The sequence below is a fragment of the Ischnura elegans genome, chromosome X (genome assembly GCF_921293095.1).
Source record: "Ischnura elegans chromosome X, ioIscEleg1.1, whole genome shotgun sequence".
Lineage (NCBI taxonomy): Eukaryota > Metazoa > Arthropoda > Insecta > Odonata > Coenagrionidae > Ischnura > Ischnura elegans.
The window spans coordinates 103,525,815-103,544,393 of NC_060259.1; the positions used below are offsets into that span (position 1 = coordinate 103,525,815).

Here is an 18,579-nt window from a genome sequence, read left to right on the forward strand (position 1 = left end):
TCTTTATGAATCACACCATCCGTTGACTCCCAGAAGCGTTTGCGTTGACTTAAAGTTCCGCTCATGCGATTGTGATTCACCCGATCAATTTAACTATTGGAATTTAAATTTCTGTTTGTGTAAGATGATTACAGTATAACGGTTTACAATGTTCCCTAGAAATATCAATGATATTTACCGATGTCCAATATCCAATAAATATAATTTTTATCATTTTTGTTGACGTCACAGACGAGTCGTTGGCCAAATAATGTTTCAAAGGCGACATGTGAAATTAATTTCCGAATTGGGTGACATTTATGTCTATCTCTACGAGATCCGCGATGTCCAATGTACAAGTGTTTCTCTTTACATTTTGCAATTACCCAGTGTTTTATGGACGCAGTATTTAGAATAGGACCTTAGAGAGGCGAAGGCCAGCCAACTAAACAACGGGGTAGAGGTGAAGGCGATTCTAGTCACATGAGACGGAAATCTGCTTTTTTTCATCTCAAGCAGAAATTCATTTTCAAGCAAGAATCTCACCGAAATTGTACATGTATTCCACCGTTTTGTTTCCAAATATAAACTGGACTAATGTAAATTTGTTAGATATTCTTGCATAGTGCTACGTTGATTGCAGTTGGGATATTCCCAGGTACGTTAGGCCAGTTTTACCTTTTGTCACTCGTAGGCAAGGTCATTGATTGTAGGGTTGCTTTGTGGGGAATAAGGGAAGAAAGAAGAGAACGTGGCAATAGTTATTGTGCGTCCAAGTTAATTGTTTTCCATTCATTGTTATGCTGCACTTTTCCATTTTTATTGTTTATTGGCTTACTGTTTCTATTTCAAAGGCAGTACGCCATATGTGTCAGAATCATTTAAAATGCATTATGTGCAGATTCTTAGTCACCTGGTGATCTACTATGAATTCACGATGAAAAAACGTTCTGTAACTCCATCGGATGAGAATTTATTACTCTCAATTGATGAGATTTCCCTAATCTGAGATAAAGTTCTAGCCCAATTCAAGCCGAAGACAAAGATCCACATTGGAAGAGCATCGAAGGAATTTCAACAATTCAAAGGTTAGAACAGAAGTTTGAGACTTTATATTTTCATATTTACTGTCGTCATTTGAATAAGAATTAGTCGAGCTTTGCTTCTTCTAAGGTATTTATTTTTTCGGTCAGGCGTATTTTCAAAGTGACGAAATTTTCATCATCATCGGTTGACAATCTGAAGATTGGTTTGTCATAGTTTTCGACTCATTTCTCCTGTCATCTTGTCTTTAAATACTTACATATTTCATCTGTTTTACATCCTTCATCATCTCCTCTGTGTATCTCATTTTCCCCTGCCGTTCTTTCTTTCCACCTGCCCTTCAATGATTGTTTTCATCAGCCGATCGTGTCTATCGATGTGGCTCATGGCTCGCCTCTTCAGAGTCTTCTTTCTAAGGATTTCAAAACTCATATTATTCTCAGAAGTTCCACGTAATTATACACGGTCACTCCATTTGATCCACGTGATTCTTCTGCAAAACCGTACTTCGAAAGCTTCCAACCTTCATTTCTCGGTGTCTGTAATCGTGTATGCATCACTACCGGAGGGGAGCATGCCTCCAATCTACGTCCTAATGAATTTCTTCCTTACTTCAGCGTACAGGATATATGGAGACTCCTCTTTTTGAGGTTGCGTTAGAATATACTTTAATCGATTGATGATTTTTTGGTATTGGCGTTCTGAAAACTGGAAAATATGTATTATGGGTCTGTTCATGTCAAAGAAAAAAACTAACAATGGAAAGCATAAAAACTATTTCAAAAGTCAGCTGTGCCATAATTTTTTGGCATTAGTGTTTATTCTTTTTATTGAGGAAATTAATAAATCCTTGTGGCTAATACTTGGGATTGGTGCATCCTGGTTTCGTACGTTCATGCGTGGATTCGTTTGCTTATTTAACCTATTTTATTTTTCTCACCTGGCACCCGTGCTTCTCAATGGCTACCATCTTCCCCTCTTAGTTGTTCTTAGTCCCAATTTACATTTGTGTAGCCTCGTCGCCTCGTTCCGTTGGCCATTATTTATGTCCCTTTTGTTCTTGTTTCGCTCCTCATCACTCTCTCCAAGTTATCGGGTCCCTGCCTCGGAATCCTTTGTTTTGCGCTCAACACGAGTATATCGCGGCGGTAATTCCGTGCGGGCCAAGTCATCCTTTAGTGTATTTTTTGGAAAATTAGCAGTCTTCCATCCTCCCTTTTTTCACAATTCTTACTTCGCTGGATAATGGGTATGATATTTCTTCACCCTGTAGTGCCGTTAATAATGGGTAAGGGGTATTTTGCTGTTGCTATTGTCATTGATTGTGCTACAGGCCTATAACTGCCCACCACAAGCATTTAATTTCTGTCCTAAGTATTTTTATAGGTATTGCTGATGCATTTGCCGGCTTTGGTGGCGGCGGGTTAAGTCCTCGCTGGCCAAACCAAAGGTCGCGGGTTCCAGTCCCACCTGTCTAGGTTTCCCCGATCTAGGGAATGAACGTTTGTCTCAGTCCATCATTTTTTGTTGATTGTTAAAAGCCCCTGATGTAAAGGCCTTTAATGTACTGTTTTCGGGGAAGTGAAAATAAATAAATTTATAGATTACGTGAGTAGATCCGTGTTTACTTATTAATCCTCTGATATTTGTTGCGTAATTATATCTGTAAAATACGAATTAAGTTGAAGAGTGAAACGAGCTCTTTCATCGGAGTCTCCAAATATCATTCCTCGTTTTCCTTCCGCATACAGCTGTCATCTATGGAAAGACTCTCTTGATGTGACCCCATTCACGGGCCGGCCTGGCATTTTTAGGCGCGGGAACGGGGTTTTCAACGTTGCGTCAGTTCCCGGAGCCAGCATCCATGATATTCCTTGATATGTTTCAGCTCTAATGAGACGAGTGGGTGATCGAACGCAATTTGCCCGATCTCCTCACCAGTGTGGCGTGTCGGGTCTCTCTCTCTCTCTCTCTCTTTGAGAATTCGATGGCTTGATGACGTAGCTGCCGGATAATTCGGAGGTGCCATGATGGACTTGCGTATCATCAGCGTATCGAATATCGGGTTCGAGCAGTTCAGTCATCCTGATTTCTACGCAACGTGGTAGTTCTCTCTCGTCCGTAATCGTAATTCGTCGTAAGAATTCGGTGGATGGAAGTGTAAGGTAAATTACCACGATATAAAAGTTTCCTTACTCAGCCGTTCTGTGATAAATATACAATAAAACATGGAAAGGTGCCGCACAATTTTCATGAGTCGGTGACGTCATCAGGGCTTTGGGTGATTTGTCTCGATCAGGCCGAACCGTTTCACTGACGATAGGAATCTATCGCAGGGCTGTAAACGACGGCGAACCGCACGAGGCCCATCCACAAGACAGTGGAGGAGCGGGGAAGCGGGCACGCGCTCGAGGTGAATTCATGCCGTCATCAACTTCTCTGCGAAAGGGTTAAGGACGTCGATGTTGGCACTATGATGCAAAATTAGTTCGAAGTTTATTTGATTCGAACGTGTTTTCAGCTTAATTTTCGTCGATTAGAATGAAAATTCGTTCTGTTTTACGGCTATATCTATTAACCTGTGTACGGCGCATACGTTCATTGAATATGTTCATGAGTGTATTCATGGGGGACAGGCCTCCCCTGAAATGAGGGAAATAAATAGTAGGGCAATTCATGCCTAGTGGCCGTTTGGGGAACAGCGCTCATTGGAAATTTGGCGTTTTACAAATGAATTTTTTTCTTTTATTTTAAATAGCTATCCTTAACTTCTATCTTCCACTCTCTTGCACTTATAGGAGTAACTCAAAGTGTACAAGTGTTGCATTTTTTACCTTTACTTTTGGGATATTCTGTTGATGTCTTATGCTAAAATGGGCTTACTTCAGAACGTAGGTTTCCGCGGTGATGGTCTGATCTCTGCATTTCTTCAGGGTTTTCTTATGTCTTTCTGTCTTTCTTACGTATGTGTCTATACACAAACTGATGCGGAAGAAAACCCTGAAGAACCGCTGAGATGGGATTAATTTAATTCGAAATGGGTTGCTTATATTCATTAATTCAGACTCATTACTTTAGCTCATTTGAAAGTGAACGAGGGGAGGTTAGCGAGGGAAATGGTATTACCATTCTGGTATTACTAACCTGGTGAGAACATTGAGGAAGAAAATAGTTCCCGTGAAAACAATTTACTTCCTTTGAAGAACCTTCACACGAGATAGAGCTTGTGAAGAGAAGAATCCGTGATATAATGTGGCAGCGTGCAATGGATTGTTTTGGGGAAAACATAAACAACTTGATCACGCGCTCTCTTATTCGAGGGCCTTTAAGGGCATCAGTGATTCATAGAGAGGATGAGGATAGAAGCTAGCCCTGATACGGACAGGTTTAATAACGGGAAAAATACCTTGATTTCCTATTATTTATGCTTCCTCGAATGGAATTACTTTTGACCGCTCAGTTTTTTGTGCTTTATGGCGTAGCAGCCCAACAAATATTTGAATGCGTGCTATGCGCAGCGGATTTGTCTTTCAAAACGTTAAATTTTTTCGTGCTATCAGCGGAAGTTAGATCATAGGATTTGTGTTTCCGAATGTGGATTATCTATAATTTAGAGCATTGCAATCAACCTATGGCGATAAATTAAGATTTTAATTAATCTTATGGCAATTGGTCCATTCGTTCGACTTTTTTCACTTTGTTTGTGAGAAAAGGATCATGGGGGTATAATAAGAAAGAGTGCGGATCAACCTCGTCATTCTGCCTTTGACGAAGTCTTGCTAAATCTTCCGTGAATCACTTGTTTTTAGAGCTTCTGCGTAAAGTAAACACGCAGATTAATTTCCCGATTAATTCCGTAATGCATTTCAATGTAAAAATGTACTGTAGTTAAAAGTGCCTCATACGTTCTGCTGTGAGTTTAAAGCTCCCCAAGGTTGTCTTAGAAAAGCCCAATGACAGTGACCCAAAAGAAATACAATCGAGCGTAATTTTAAGATGAAGTAATTAGCCTGTTTACCCGACCTTCCACTCCGTATTGTCTCACTCACTTCTCCCCCAGTCGTCTCAGCGAGGAGCGGACACGTTTTCAGTGTGTGCTCAGAAAATTGCCTTTCAACTCCCACTCGCTTTCATGAATGAAATTGGATTTACCAAAATAGTGAAAGGCAACATGAGCCATTATTTGAGGAGCAATGTCGAAATATGGCTAGAGAACAATGATTAAAATCCTATTTCTAAAATGTAGGCTTCCGCGGTTAAAATTAATAATATGGCCGAGATAGTGGAATTATTAATTAACATCCTATTAGAGGGATAGAGTGCTGTACCCTAGAATTCTCTCTAAGGGGTCCACCAAGGGGCCGAGTTATATCTGAAATATGCATGCTACTCCCAGGAATTTTACTTGGGCCTGCATGTGCTAGTCCTCTGCTACCAGGTTCTATGCTTCGTTCCATGACTCCAATTAGGACTGTACGACAGATTCAAAATTGAATGGACTCCAATCGACTTATGTGTAATTTGCGTAGATTTGTTTGAGATTACGAATGCTTTTATATCGAAAGATGTTCAATGGCCGTCTTTGTTGTCGAAAATTGGTACCAGGAATTCCTTCTTTCATTTTTAACGTCAGTATCGGCAATGACCTTTGTCTATATATTCACCCACCCTCATCAATGAGTTATTTAACTGTTAAAGATATCAAAAAATTTCAAACCCCAATGGTAAAGTTGTTCATTTGTTGTCATAGTTAATATAGGTTAGATTTTATTCGAAAGAGATAAAAATCTATCCAATTTTTTGTATTCGTCTGGAGAATTTTACGGTATTCGTTTCGTTTTCAGTATTCGTTGGGAGATTCGAATCGGTTCCGTTCGAAATGTAAACTCTCTCTTCTCAAAGCACTTCTGTCGACATATTCTTATTTTGTCGCTCACTTTTTATCTTTGAGTTCTGCTTCTTGTTCCCTGAAACTAGGTCGTCTCCTTAGGTCCGATAAAAATAGATTCATCCATTGTAATTGAAGAAGCCTAGATATGATTTCTATTCCAGTTAATTGTTTCATCTTGTCTGCGAGTCGTAGAAATGGCAATGAAGCTGGGTAAACACCGTAAAAAAGCAAACAAGGACATCTTTTGTGTTGTTGAATAACCTGTGTAGAGGATCGTAGGCCATTTGCCAGGCCTGAGGGAACGTCGTAAAGAGTAAACCATTTTTCATCAGCATGTCTTGCTCCTTCTGTTAGTGAGCTTTCAAATCGATTCAAAGGCCACGGGTTCGAGGCCTTACTAGTAGATTTTAGTCTGCCCCTTGAGCTGAAGCAAGCATGGTTAATTTTCTTGGCTCAGGAGTGATCAAAATTGCCGTGCTGAATAATTTTGCTTAACGACGCCAGTTTTTATTGTATTTATTCAGTTATATTTTGTGTATTCCTTATTGCTTACCTATGAACTTCAAGACGTGGCATTTTACATTATGTCGGTAAAAGAAATTCGCTGTTTAGATTTTATCCTTAACAGCATTATTATGATTTTAATACATGGCTGGTTATTTTTATGTTGAATTTCTTATTCATTTCGTGTGAGACTCATTTTTTAGCTTATTTGTAAGAGCTTGAGAGGTCTAATTTTTCTGCCCTATTTTTTTGAAATTAATTTATTCTAAATGGTTATAAAGGTGAGTGTGGAGATTTTTGTTTCTCTCTTAGCCTTTTGTAGCCTTCTTTATTAGCAATTCTTATTTTATTCATGCTTATTTCTTAGTCTTCTTTCAGAATATGCGAATTATTACTAGGTTTTTGTGCATAGTAGGAAATATTTTGAATTCTCTCCTCCGCCTGTAATAAACATTTTCCTGATTATCAAAGTAGATCTATTAAAGATAAAATTCTTTATCCGTTCCATGTTTTAACAAATGTTAATTTCTTTTTTCTTAGTTGAAGCAGCCTGATTAAAGTCAGCGGCTTGGGGAGCGTAGTGGATAAATTTTGTTGTTTCATCAAGCCTTTTGTTGGGCTGCTGTGTGCCGACGATCCTTGAAGACAAACTCCACGAGGCCATCGTCAGTTCGGTGTCGCATTTAATTACCGATTTCTCTTATTCTTCCTCGCGGAGTCGGAGCCCGTGGTTGCTCGTTGAATTAATAATTCCGTCCAATGGGCTAAAAGCAGAACGCTCTTCTTTCCCTTCGCCCTCTCCCCATTTATCTCCTCGCGTGGGCCGCTAAAGAATTTGGCCCTCTTCCCGAAATCGGCCCGCTATCTCGACGGCGACACTTTCCTAATCAAATGGTGGTCCTGTCCTTCCAACTGGCTTGTATTTCGGGTGTATCTCGTGAGGACGAACTCTCGCTTCACTCAACCCGAGGGCACACTTGCTGCTTTCATTGATTTGCCTTCGGGTGGACCCTCTCGTCAAGCAGTTCCGCTCCCCTGTACTCACTTATGCGATAAGCCGTCGCCAGGGACTCCAGACCCTGCAAATTTTGTATTAGCTATCTAAGCAAGTAAACGGTACTAGCGTATTGTAATAGGTTACCGTGGAAAATGAAATTTTATGCTGAATTCTAGGGAAATAAATGCTTTTATCGTAAAAGGATACATCGCATCACACATCGGGTTCAAACAAGATTTTGTGAATCATTTTATTCTAAAATTAATTTTCTGTGTATTTTAATCCCATCTAACGCCATGAACTTTCTTCGTAATTGAATTCAAATGTTTTTCTCCTAAATGGCTATTTTTTTAGAAATCACTTATATTGGGCTCATTGCGTACTATTAATTTGAATTTTCCAACCATTATAAAATATAGGTGGTGAAAAAATGCGTATTTATACTGACTTTCCATCATGTTCTACATCGTAGTATTGTGTATGTAAAACTATTCCCGCCCCATTACGCATTCAAATGACAAACACTTAGCGTTCATATGTTTTTCTAGTCTTCGTCATACTTACGTGATTCCTCGGGGTATCCCTAGTAGCTGTGTCTCATGTCTAATTTTGAACAAGTGTTCAAGGTTTTCTTTAGGTTTGAAGGCTACTTTAAGTGTGTGCTAAGTGCTCAATGTTACATACCCTGAGAAAATTACTCGCAACGTCTATTTTTATGGTTAACTCTTAACTTAGCATTCTATTCTGGTCCAAAGTGGGAGTTGGTTGGCCTCCCGGATTAGCCTCTTCCAAGTGTGTGTCCCACGGATCCCAATTCTCGTCTTTGTCATGGTGCCATTCCTGAACGCTTGGATGCTTTCAGGTCACCTGTATTCCCATCTCAAAATCTGGAGCTCCGTAGAGTGCGGAGTCTGCCTATTCCATTGTGTCGTTCCATGCAAAGCCTATGGGAATAAACTCCCCTGATTCTAATTTGAAATGAGCGTGAATTTGTAAACTGCAATTTTTTTTATAAATTTTCACGCCGCTTCAAATTTTGTATCCCGTGCTCATCTTTCCTCAATGGAAAATTTCTTCGCCCAAGTGTTGTGAAATTTCCATCGGTGTGGAATCTTAGCATTATAATTGTTCTGTAATCTTTAAGTATGGATTAAAATGTGGAGACCCTCACGGTAATTTTGTGTGGCTATTTTTATTATTGAAATGGCTGCGGGAATTTCTCTAAAATGAACCGTATTTATTTGTTTATTTTTCAATGCTTGCTGTAATCAATATAAGGTTAAAACTAAATCTGGTTTAAATTGCATGTAACCTCTATTTTGTTGGCTAATTCTAGAGATGAAATACTTCATATCGGCATAATTATTCGTCAGGAGAAATTTTGTTTTCGGGAATAGGCCATGGCTGTACACTCGAGGTAAATTCAAGTATGTCACTGTCTCGGTACACTTACGAGGCTCATTAGGTAGAGAAATGATTGTACCACTGATTATGAGACCGGTCGTCGACTGGGTTCATTTCTATCATTAAGGACAGTTTGATCGGTTACCAGAGACTGGTTTATTTGAATGGTTGGTGTGATATTTGTCTTCCTAGCGGTATTTTCCATCAAGTAGTTAGTCGACCGACCACAATAGCTGAGCGTCTACCGCATAATTACCCTTGACTTTCATTTAAATATTCAGGGTAGAGAGGTCAGTTCGTTTCTCTGGGCCACGTCGCGCGGCGAAGTCATTGGGGCACCCGAAGGTTTCACCCGAGATTTGAAGCGGGTACCCTTACCCTCAACGCTCCACTCACCCCACTCGTCCTCGTGGTATAATTTAGTCATCGTGTGCTTACGATTCGATTAATCAGTAGGTGCACACTATACGCATATTCGTATGTGTAGCAAAAATATTTATGCTTTACTTATCATTTAAATGAAGCATACGTTCTTTTGGACGTTAAAGCGTCGTGCGTGACATTGGAGCCCCGAGTGCTCATTTTCTGCTATTCCTTTGTCGTAGCTCGGCTCTAGATTAGACGCATTCGCTAGGTTGTTGCTTTTTCTTCAGCAAAGCTCAGTTTTCCATAGTAACCAGCGCGGACACGTTGGGAAAGTAAAGAGTAGATTACTCAGGAATCTCCGAGGCTGTGTTACACTTGTCGTGTGAATCCATGAAAAAAATGACCGTTCAGAAAAGTACTCATATTGACTATACGTGTTGAACCCCCGCACTCATCAGAGTCTTCAAGTAAGGCTGTGTATCATGTTATTATCTGGAGGGAGCAATTCATCCATTGAGGAAATGCATTGAAACTCCCTTTTGGTACCTCAATTTGTATGCGTTTGAAATTGTTCTGGACGGGCAATTAACGGTTATATCATTTTTATCCTGGCAATTACGAGTTTTGCTTGTGCAAGTACTTGGTGTTTTATTTACAAGAATTGTTACTAATTGTTACTTTTCCTGATACCGATATAAAATATGCCTTGACAGCTTTGATGACTTCAATATCGCCTGCCTATATGCTGATGGGTTCCCGTAGGAATCTCGAAATAACTAGAGGAAGGAGTTTTCTTTGAACTGGCCACTTTCATTATTATTACCTGAGGAAATTTCGGCTGTCTAAAAAATTTAGCGCGGGTTACTATATAAGGCTGCATTATTTTATTTTTTTTATAATTTTATTTCATTTATATTTTATTCTATTGCTAATCTGAGGATTCGTCGGTTCAGTGCAAGAAAATTAAATTTTTAGTATTGGTAATTATGCATATTGAAACTTGGCTCGTATCCTTGCTATTAACGACTTGTGGAAGACTGTCGTGTATATTCTATTTAGCAGTTGGCTATTTTATTCGTGTTCATTCTACGGAGGAGCCATTCGAAAGCATAGTCGCGTGCTGAAGCAGTGCATGGACACAGAAGTAGTAGATAGCTGTCATCCAGTGAAAATATTATTTATGTCCTCACTGATGCATGTCTCTCACTGGAGGGGATAATTACCCTCGGTCCACTTTCGTTCACCATGCACCGGACTTTGTATCATGAATTTTCATCTGGAAATTTTCATTGTATTTCGTAGGGAGTTAGTGAATAAAAGTACTTTTTACTTTTCGTAATACTCCGTTTACATAAATCTATGTTATCTACAAAGACGATGACCCAACGCCATAGCGTAATTTTTTAAAGATCACAATGTCGTTTTTCACTTGCTGTAACTCACGTATCTTTAAAGAAAAGTGGTCATAAGGCACGGCACGGACAGTCAAAGGGCGAAAACTATTTTTTTTCTCATTTTGCCGGCAGTCCGAATTGCTATAGCTACCTATGCGCACATAAAGTTATTTATTGATTGACATTGATTTGGTAACTTTAGAAGCCTCGTATTACTGCCATTCGATTACTGGTATGAATCCATTTTGTTAGGTATGCACTCGTATTTATTCTGCCTAGCCCCCTTTGGTCCTATCCTCGAATTGCCATTTTGTGGAACGTGAAGTTTATTTATTTTTTATTTTATTCTCAAACCACCGGATACATATAGTCTGAGGTTTCAGGCGAGATGGAGTGGAAACGTGACATAATGAAAATGAAAAAGCAGGAGCAATTTCCACAATTTTACATTTATCAATACGACTGGTTTCGCTTTTCAGCATCATCAGGTGTCAGCATCATCACCTGATGATGCTGAAAAGCGAAACCGGTCGTATTAATAAATGTAAAATTGTGGAAATTGCTCCTGCTTTTTCATTTCCACCGGATACAGTTCTTATTGGCCATTTTATGCCGGGGTATTCAACAAATGTAACGAGTAAACGTGCACGAACAATCATGCCCTGGACTGGGGAAACCAAGCCAGGCGGAGCTCGAACCCGCGACCTCAGGCGAGGACGTTACCCCGCCGCCACCGAGGCCGGCAAATTTGATAAACCCAGGGATTATGTACGAATTGCTTAACCCCTAATGATACTTTTTCACGAATGATTTAAAAACTCTTTCTTGGAGATTTATGGCCGTCACTGTCCATATGTTTATTTTATGCTTAATTTTCCCTAGAGATTTTACTTTAAGTGAAGAATTAGCATCCTTCTGTCGTTATATGAAGCAGTTTTGCGATTTTATTCTTTATTTTCCCAATAAATCTGGTTTTGAGGTTAGATTTTGACCAGATGCCATACTTTGCTCACAATTGAATGCATCTAAGCGCCATTAGCGTGTGAAACTGAGTCAGTATCCACTTGGCGCATCTGCTTGGTTGTTTTGCAGCTTTTAATGAAGTATTTGTGAAGGCTCTATAAAGGGTGACAGTTTACTCCGCGCTCGTGTACATGTACCGAATACTTCCGTGACGGATAATTTTTTAAAGCCCTTCTCAGGATTTTGTGATTTATTCACCTCATCACGTAACCAGAAGGCTTGCGCCAAGATAGTTCTGTCAGTGTCTCGTGCTTAGAGAGTTGGGATGGCACGCGTCAATCCGTAAAGAGTAAACATGATTCTGGCTACATACTACCCTGTGGAAGGGGGTGTGAGCGTCATGGCCGTAAGCACGGGGGAACAAAGCAGCTGACAGTGAAGCTGGTCTTGGTGGAATTTGTTGTGTTTTTTGCGCTTGATAGTGTTCTGAATAATATACCACCGTAAGGCCGAATTTTGCCTCGTTGGATCAAGATCACGCATATTTCCTGGCCTCTCGAGCGATGAAGTTACTCCTGGAATTTGGAAAAAGAATATAATAATGATAATTTTTTACTTGATTTTAAATAAATAATTTTTAGCAGATTATTGAAAAAATGTTTGACAAAAATTAAATTACTTTAATTTAGCTTTTTTCTGAAAATTTACCGCATGTATTTTCAACATGTTTGCTGTCCTACCAACCGCGGCGATAAGGTTTTTATTCAGTAGACGAAGGAGTGTTGTCTTTTATACGGCTTTTACAGCCAATGAATAAATATTGTAAATAATTAAATATTATCCTATTATTCGTTACCAATGATCATTTCAATCACAATTAGGATATGGTCACAATTGCTTATTATAGCATCATGTATTACACAACTTCCAAAAATGCAATTCGAAGATTCTATGACTATTTTTCTGATAGATGTTTGTGAAAAATGTGGTGTTGGGTAATTAAGCTATCTCTTAATTTAGCAGTGAATTTGGGAATTTAGTAGTGAAAGTAAGAATTTAATTCTTATGATAGTCTGGTCTGGAATCTGATTTTAATACGATGTATATTTAAAAATCTTTAAAAATTCTTTTCTGATATGATATAATGTGTCAGATATCATAGCCTACTATTTTATTATTTTCCCACAGTTTTCTGCACTCTTGACCTGTTTAATGCCGGACGAGGAAAAGAATATATCATATTACATTAGGTTTTTATCTTCGTATCATTAAGTGTCCAGCAAGAAAAATGTTGTAAGCTAAATAGATAGGAAATGTCATCTGCTCTTTCTGTAATTTGAGCGCTGAAACATTACATCTTTCCCTGGGGGTGCGTTAAGGTCGATTATGTAATTCACTGGTGACCTCTCAGCGAATATTTTTGTCTTTCCCACCTTTAGTGGGTGGAATCATCGTCGTGTATTCGGCATCCAGCAGGTTTTAAAAGTCACAGTTTTCTGCCAAACTCTCTCTGCCAGTATTTTTTCTGCTTTTCCCTTAATTTAGGACCCACTGGCGTTATATAATTCTCATAGGTTAGAAATGAATCGTCTGTTGATCTTCCATTTCAACTTCAATTTTATATGATGGATCGAACAAGTATTTTGGGTAATATTTGCCATTTTTTTATTATTAAAAAATGACCAATACTTGAGAAAATCAACCAATTGATAAATTATTTCTATCACGATCTTTTCACCATTTGATCATCATCGTGGACATATTGTGATTTCGCCTCAATTTTTTTTCTATGTGGTGCGTTGGATAAGTTAAGTTTAAACCCTCTTTGATTTAATTGATTAATTGAAGTGGAGGAAGTTGTGCCTCGTGGCTGGCAGAGTTGCAGATACGATTAGGTTATTTTAATATTATTAGGTCATATAATATATTATTTCCTCTCGTTAGGAGTGCCCGCTTTCATTTGTCTTGGAAGAGGCGGAAGTGCTTGCGTCTATCCATGCAAATGCCTTTCCGCGAGCTACTCCTCGGTTCGATCAGGCCAGTGTTTGTCCATCGCATTGCAGTCATTGTTCTCTGGCGCACCACCAAATGGAGGACACCTGTTCTTCTTTCCCAAGGAGTTCCGGAAACTTCAAAATGCAGGAGTGTTGCAATTTATCTCCGCAACGCCGTTCTCGGGATCAGAATAGGCGAGATCCACCGCGGAACTGCTCTATCCATCCATATTTAGCCCAACGACTCCGCGAACCAATTTCTCTTTCGCGGAACGAGCACCTTGCTTCCCGAAGCGTCCTTACTTTCCCACGTAAGGTACCCGAAATAAAGCTTTTTAGTTATTCTGTTATGTATTTGCTCTTGTTAAAGCGACCGGGTTTGCTAGTTCTCAGCTGTCACTAAATTCAGTTGTTTATCTCGCTCAGTTGTGTTTTAGAAATTTGATTTGCGAGCGCGAGGTATGTTGGGAAGACATCAATGAAACATGGGGCACTATTCCACAACTTTTTTCTTGTGTACGACGCATTTCTACTTTTAGTCATTATCAACTACACTGGTCCTCTGTGTAGGCTCTGTACTTGATAACAACTAAGTGTTTTTTAGTACACTGCCTACGCAGAGTGTTTGATGATGACTAAACAGTTGAAAGGCGCTGTACGATAGTAGATGTTTTTAGAACACGGCCACTTGGTTTGATTGACACTGTGATTGATGTATTTTCGAAATTCAAGTCTTGAGTGCCGCGATAGGCTGGATAGTCGATGGCATGATTTGACGACCTCGGAGCGGTGATTAGTGCCTCGACGACTGACTCTGCCGCCTCAACCTCTCTTCGGATCGCCCCTTCGTCGATTTTCCCCGCGAGCGGCGAAAAACCGCTGCCGCGAGCGTGGCTATGGCGTAGGATGCGGCGCGACCCGTCGCCGCGTGCTTCTCTCGGCGTTTTGAACCGTGCGGAAGGGAGCCTCGGGCCTAAAGAAAGCAGCGCCCGGGACCTTCCCCCGCCCCCACTTACTTATAAGGCTCGAGCGGCCAGCCTCCAAGATATAGGGTTACCGCGCTCTCGCCTCCCCTTCGGAATGTCTACGCTTACATAGGAGGGGAGGACGGTCTATTTTGAGTGCGCTCCGCCATTATTGCTGGCGGTGCCGCTAGATGTAGCGGGCGGTCAACTTTGCGGAGCCCATGGGCTGGCGCTCCCCTCGCCCCTTCCCGCCGTACAAGTTTCATTCCGCGCCCTCTGCTCAATGAGAACCTTCGGTCGGAGGCTGTATGTGGCGTTTCGCCCCATCTCGGTGCTCTTGGAGCGGCGTTTGTGTTCGTGCAGGTGTTTATTTACGGTGGGTGGGGGTGGTACACACTCCCCCGCAGAAGCCCTCCCCCCAACCGAACCCCCACCCCCTATTGAAATGTTCCTTCCGTCGTCCTCCTTGGATCTTTCTTTTTCTTCCTGCCGGTGGATATTTGTTGGCGGTTTATGACGGTCGAAAACTCTTGGGCTGTGCCCGCTGACGGCTCTGGTGCGCCCACATCTTGCGGGACCATGAAGCTCCCGCCCGGTTCTGATTGATTCTCGCTCGAATTAATGATAAATAAGTCGCTATCTTCCGCACGGATTGCGAGATTTTCATCTTTTCTGGATGGATTCGCTGTAATCACTCAACTTAAATGATCCAGAAAAAAATTGATGCTCCCATTTCTCCATTGCATTTTTGGGGACTTAACAATTGATGTGTGTTAACAGTTATCCCCGTAAAAGCTAGCGGAATGGATTTAAAGTGTAAATCCTCGGGAAAGTATTAGGCCACCCCTAAGCCTGTAAGGGAAATTATGTGTGTTACACTTGGCTTTCTTGCCACCTTTATTACCTTTCAGCTGATAATTTTTGAGAACCTATAGCCCTTATAGCCTCAGTTAAAGATTAAGTCATATTATTAGTCATCGTCCCCATCGCTGAAGAGCCCTTGAAGTTGGGATGCTGGTTGCAGTGGATTATTGGGCCGATTGTCCATAATGCTCAGTTACGCCCGTCGTCTATTGAAGGTGCTATGCTGGCGAAGACGATCTCTTATAAGAAGAAAAAGTCGAGCTATTTTGGCCCACGGCAAAAGACGCTTTGCGCGTGGAAGTTGAAAATAGTCCATCTCAGTTTTCAGGCAGTTGGCCGACGTACTCGTTCCCAATCTGTGTTATGACAATTTGTGCGGCTCTGAAGTGGAGGGGGGAGATGGGGTTGGGAGAAGGAGTGGTGGGATGGGCAGATGAGAAGTTATGCTTGCAAAGGTGAAAGGGGGCTTCAATGGGTCCGCAACACTCGGAATTTAATGCTGGGTAATTGCTAGTCAAATGGACCTGATTCTCAAATTCATCTGCCTGCTGACTGGCCAGCAGTTTTTGTGGTTCTCTATGAAATGGGAACATTTTAAACGGATCAGTATCATCTAGTTAACCAATTAAATTTTAAGGTAATCCATTTTAAAAGAAGGAGAAATGATGTGTATGCTCACGAATCTGTGCATGCAAAAGTTGCTATCTGTCTCAAATTAAAATCTCTTTAATGACCTTCACTTAATCATTTAACATGTGGGAGCGAGTGATTTGAGTAGACAATGTGTTAGCAATCCTTCCTCACCTGTTTTGATAAAATTAGCTCTTAAGGTAAATGGTCACATATTGAAACGGGAAAAAAATATTCGATTAGCATGATAGGTTAGCATAGTCAACTTTTATCTAATGGGTCAAACTCACCTTGAAGATTTACTGAAGTGCGATATAATTTTACAATCTTATTTCTTTCCTGTTTCACTTCGAGTCTCTTGAGCATCGTTGCTGGTTGAATGGCGCGACTAATGTAGCGTAGCGAAGCAATCCCAAGGTGATGGGTTCTATCGGCGATCTCTCGCTGATGACAGATGGATGGTACAAGGTTGTGACCGAGATAGTTTTAGAAAAGGGAGGGGAGGAGAGAAATCTGGCATTGGATGCGATGACTTGCTCTGGATTAAAAGTTTCTAGTGAACCTCGGCATAGCGTACCATGCAACGGATGGAGTGCTGTACTTGGAGTACCATCCACACAGCAGCCAAGTGGCAATGGGGATTCCGATGAAGAAAACTTTAAACACTGCCTGGGTATGAACCTGGGTTTAAAAGCTACAAAGCCAACCCGAATCCCTTGAAAAGAACAAAGTATAAAATATTAATACAGCGAAATAAAATATTGTCTGCACTGAGATTGAAGTCCATTCCCTCTTTGGTTTACCAGCCTTGTCCCGAGGGTTAACTATGACTCCTATACTCCAAGGATTAAATCTCCTAATGTGACCAATGTTTCCCTATCGCTTTCCAATCGCATGCCGATCCCGGCCCTATATGAATGATTCAGTCGTAATCTCTTCTGGGCTTCTGGTTTGGCAGTGGAGGGACTATTAAGCGCCGTCGGACGGCATGCCATCATCTACACGAGGTTGTGCGGCGCCGCGCGGGAGGAGGAGGGGGGGGGCGCTGGCCAACACCCATCGCTCCCCCTTCTATTCATCTCTCCCCCCTCCTCTCTCTCTTCCCCCCCCCCCCCCCACGATCCAGCACCCGTCCTCGGGCGACCCGAGATCCGCGACAGTGTGGTACCGACGGGTTGGCCGCCTGGACCCATAGCAGAAGAGCAGCGAAGGTAAATGCCGTGTTTCGCTGCTGGTGTTAGTGTCTAAGGGACGTCGCCTCTCACTGGATAAAAGCACCCCTGTGCGTCGACCGGACAAAGCGTGCCCGCCGACGAACGCGCGTGCACTCCTTCCTTCCTTTCTAGCTCTCGCTGCTGGGGTGCCCCCGTGCGCGCCACAGTAAGTAGTTAGCCCGGGCCGGGGAAGAAAGAGAGAAGGTTCAAAGCGAGAAAAGATGCGTATACTAAGCGGCGGGGACTTCATGCCTTGTGGATAGTGGAGTACCCCTTTGGAGAGGACGGGGAGTTGCCTGCAGTGGAGTCAAGACTCGGCCTTCCTATCCGCCAAAACGACCCGACCCACCCACCTCCTAATGCCCTCGAGTGCGCGGGGAGGGTGCAAGGCTAGTCGCGGCGGTGGCCCTGCCTCGCCTTTTACTCTCCCCCCCGCCATTTTGTGAATCCCTGTGTGCCTGCTTCTCTCATGCGATCCCGCTCGATCTCGGATTACTCACTCGGATGCATTCAGAAGCTGATCTTTGCCTCGAGTGATCGCTTTGCTTAAATGGTCCCAGCCGGCCGGCAAGGCAGGTGATGTAGAGTTTTTTATAGCCCACCCTGCTCTGCCTCAAAAACTGTATAAAGTAACATCCCTAGTGCTGTGCTATTTCGGAACAATCTCAAGTTTTCTCAGGCTGAGGTGTCGTTTCATCGATAGGCTAATACGCAGTGCTTGGCTGGTACATATGTGAGACTGCCGTCTAGAAGGTCAGGTAGTAGTGACCATTTTCAGTGTTCTACGTCGAGTATGCTCGATTTATAATGTGATTCATGCTAGTTATCAGGGATGGTAATTGTCTAGAAGCTAGATGGACGTCCTCTCCCAGTCTCGAGTGAAATTTGTGCATTAATCTGAAAGGTGAAAGGTTTTGCCCACTTCTTGGATATTCCGTTTATTGGTTTGGTCTTCGCCAAAAGTGTTCAGTGGAAGTAGATTTTCTCGTAATCCCCTAATCCGAAGAGTAATTGTGCGCCTCTAATCGACTGTTTCTTTTTGATTCCATGAGATTATTTTTGTGGTTGTGGAAAAAAGGGTTATTTGCTGATATATTTATTGTTGATTTAATTGATTTCATTCTTCATCTCTTTTATTTTTTCATTTTATCTCTAATTTTGTAACATTATTTAAAAAAAATTAGTTCTATAAAAATTTAGGTGTCAAAATCCATCTCATATTTAATAATTGCGCTTTGAGCTCATAAGCCATTCACGAGGTACTGGCGCCTGAATTTTATACTGCCCATGGGTACAGTTAGGTCGTGTCAGTTGCCTATCTTAAGTGCTCTTGCTTTGAAGTTGATTCGAGAGCTTGGTTTTCAGAAGGT

General features: G+C 41.5%; 1 long non-coding RNA gene across 1 annotated transcript in view; it reads right to left on the bottom strand.

Moving 5' to 3' along the window:
* Positions 1-16,968, bottom strand: part of LOC124171667 — a 127,363-nt gene extending 110,395 nt beyond the window's left edge. The window contains exons 1-2 of the long non-coding RNA XR_006867899.1: positions 16,799-16,968; positions 16,286-16,710 (exon numbers count right to left, since the gene is read on the bottom strand). This is a non-coding gene — a long non-coding RNA (uncharacterized LOC124171667). The remainder of the gene's footprint in view (positions 1-16,285; positions 16,711-16,798) is intronic.
* Between the last annotated feature and the right edge of the window lie 1,611 nt (positions 16,969-18,579).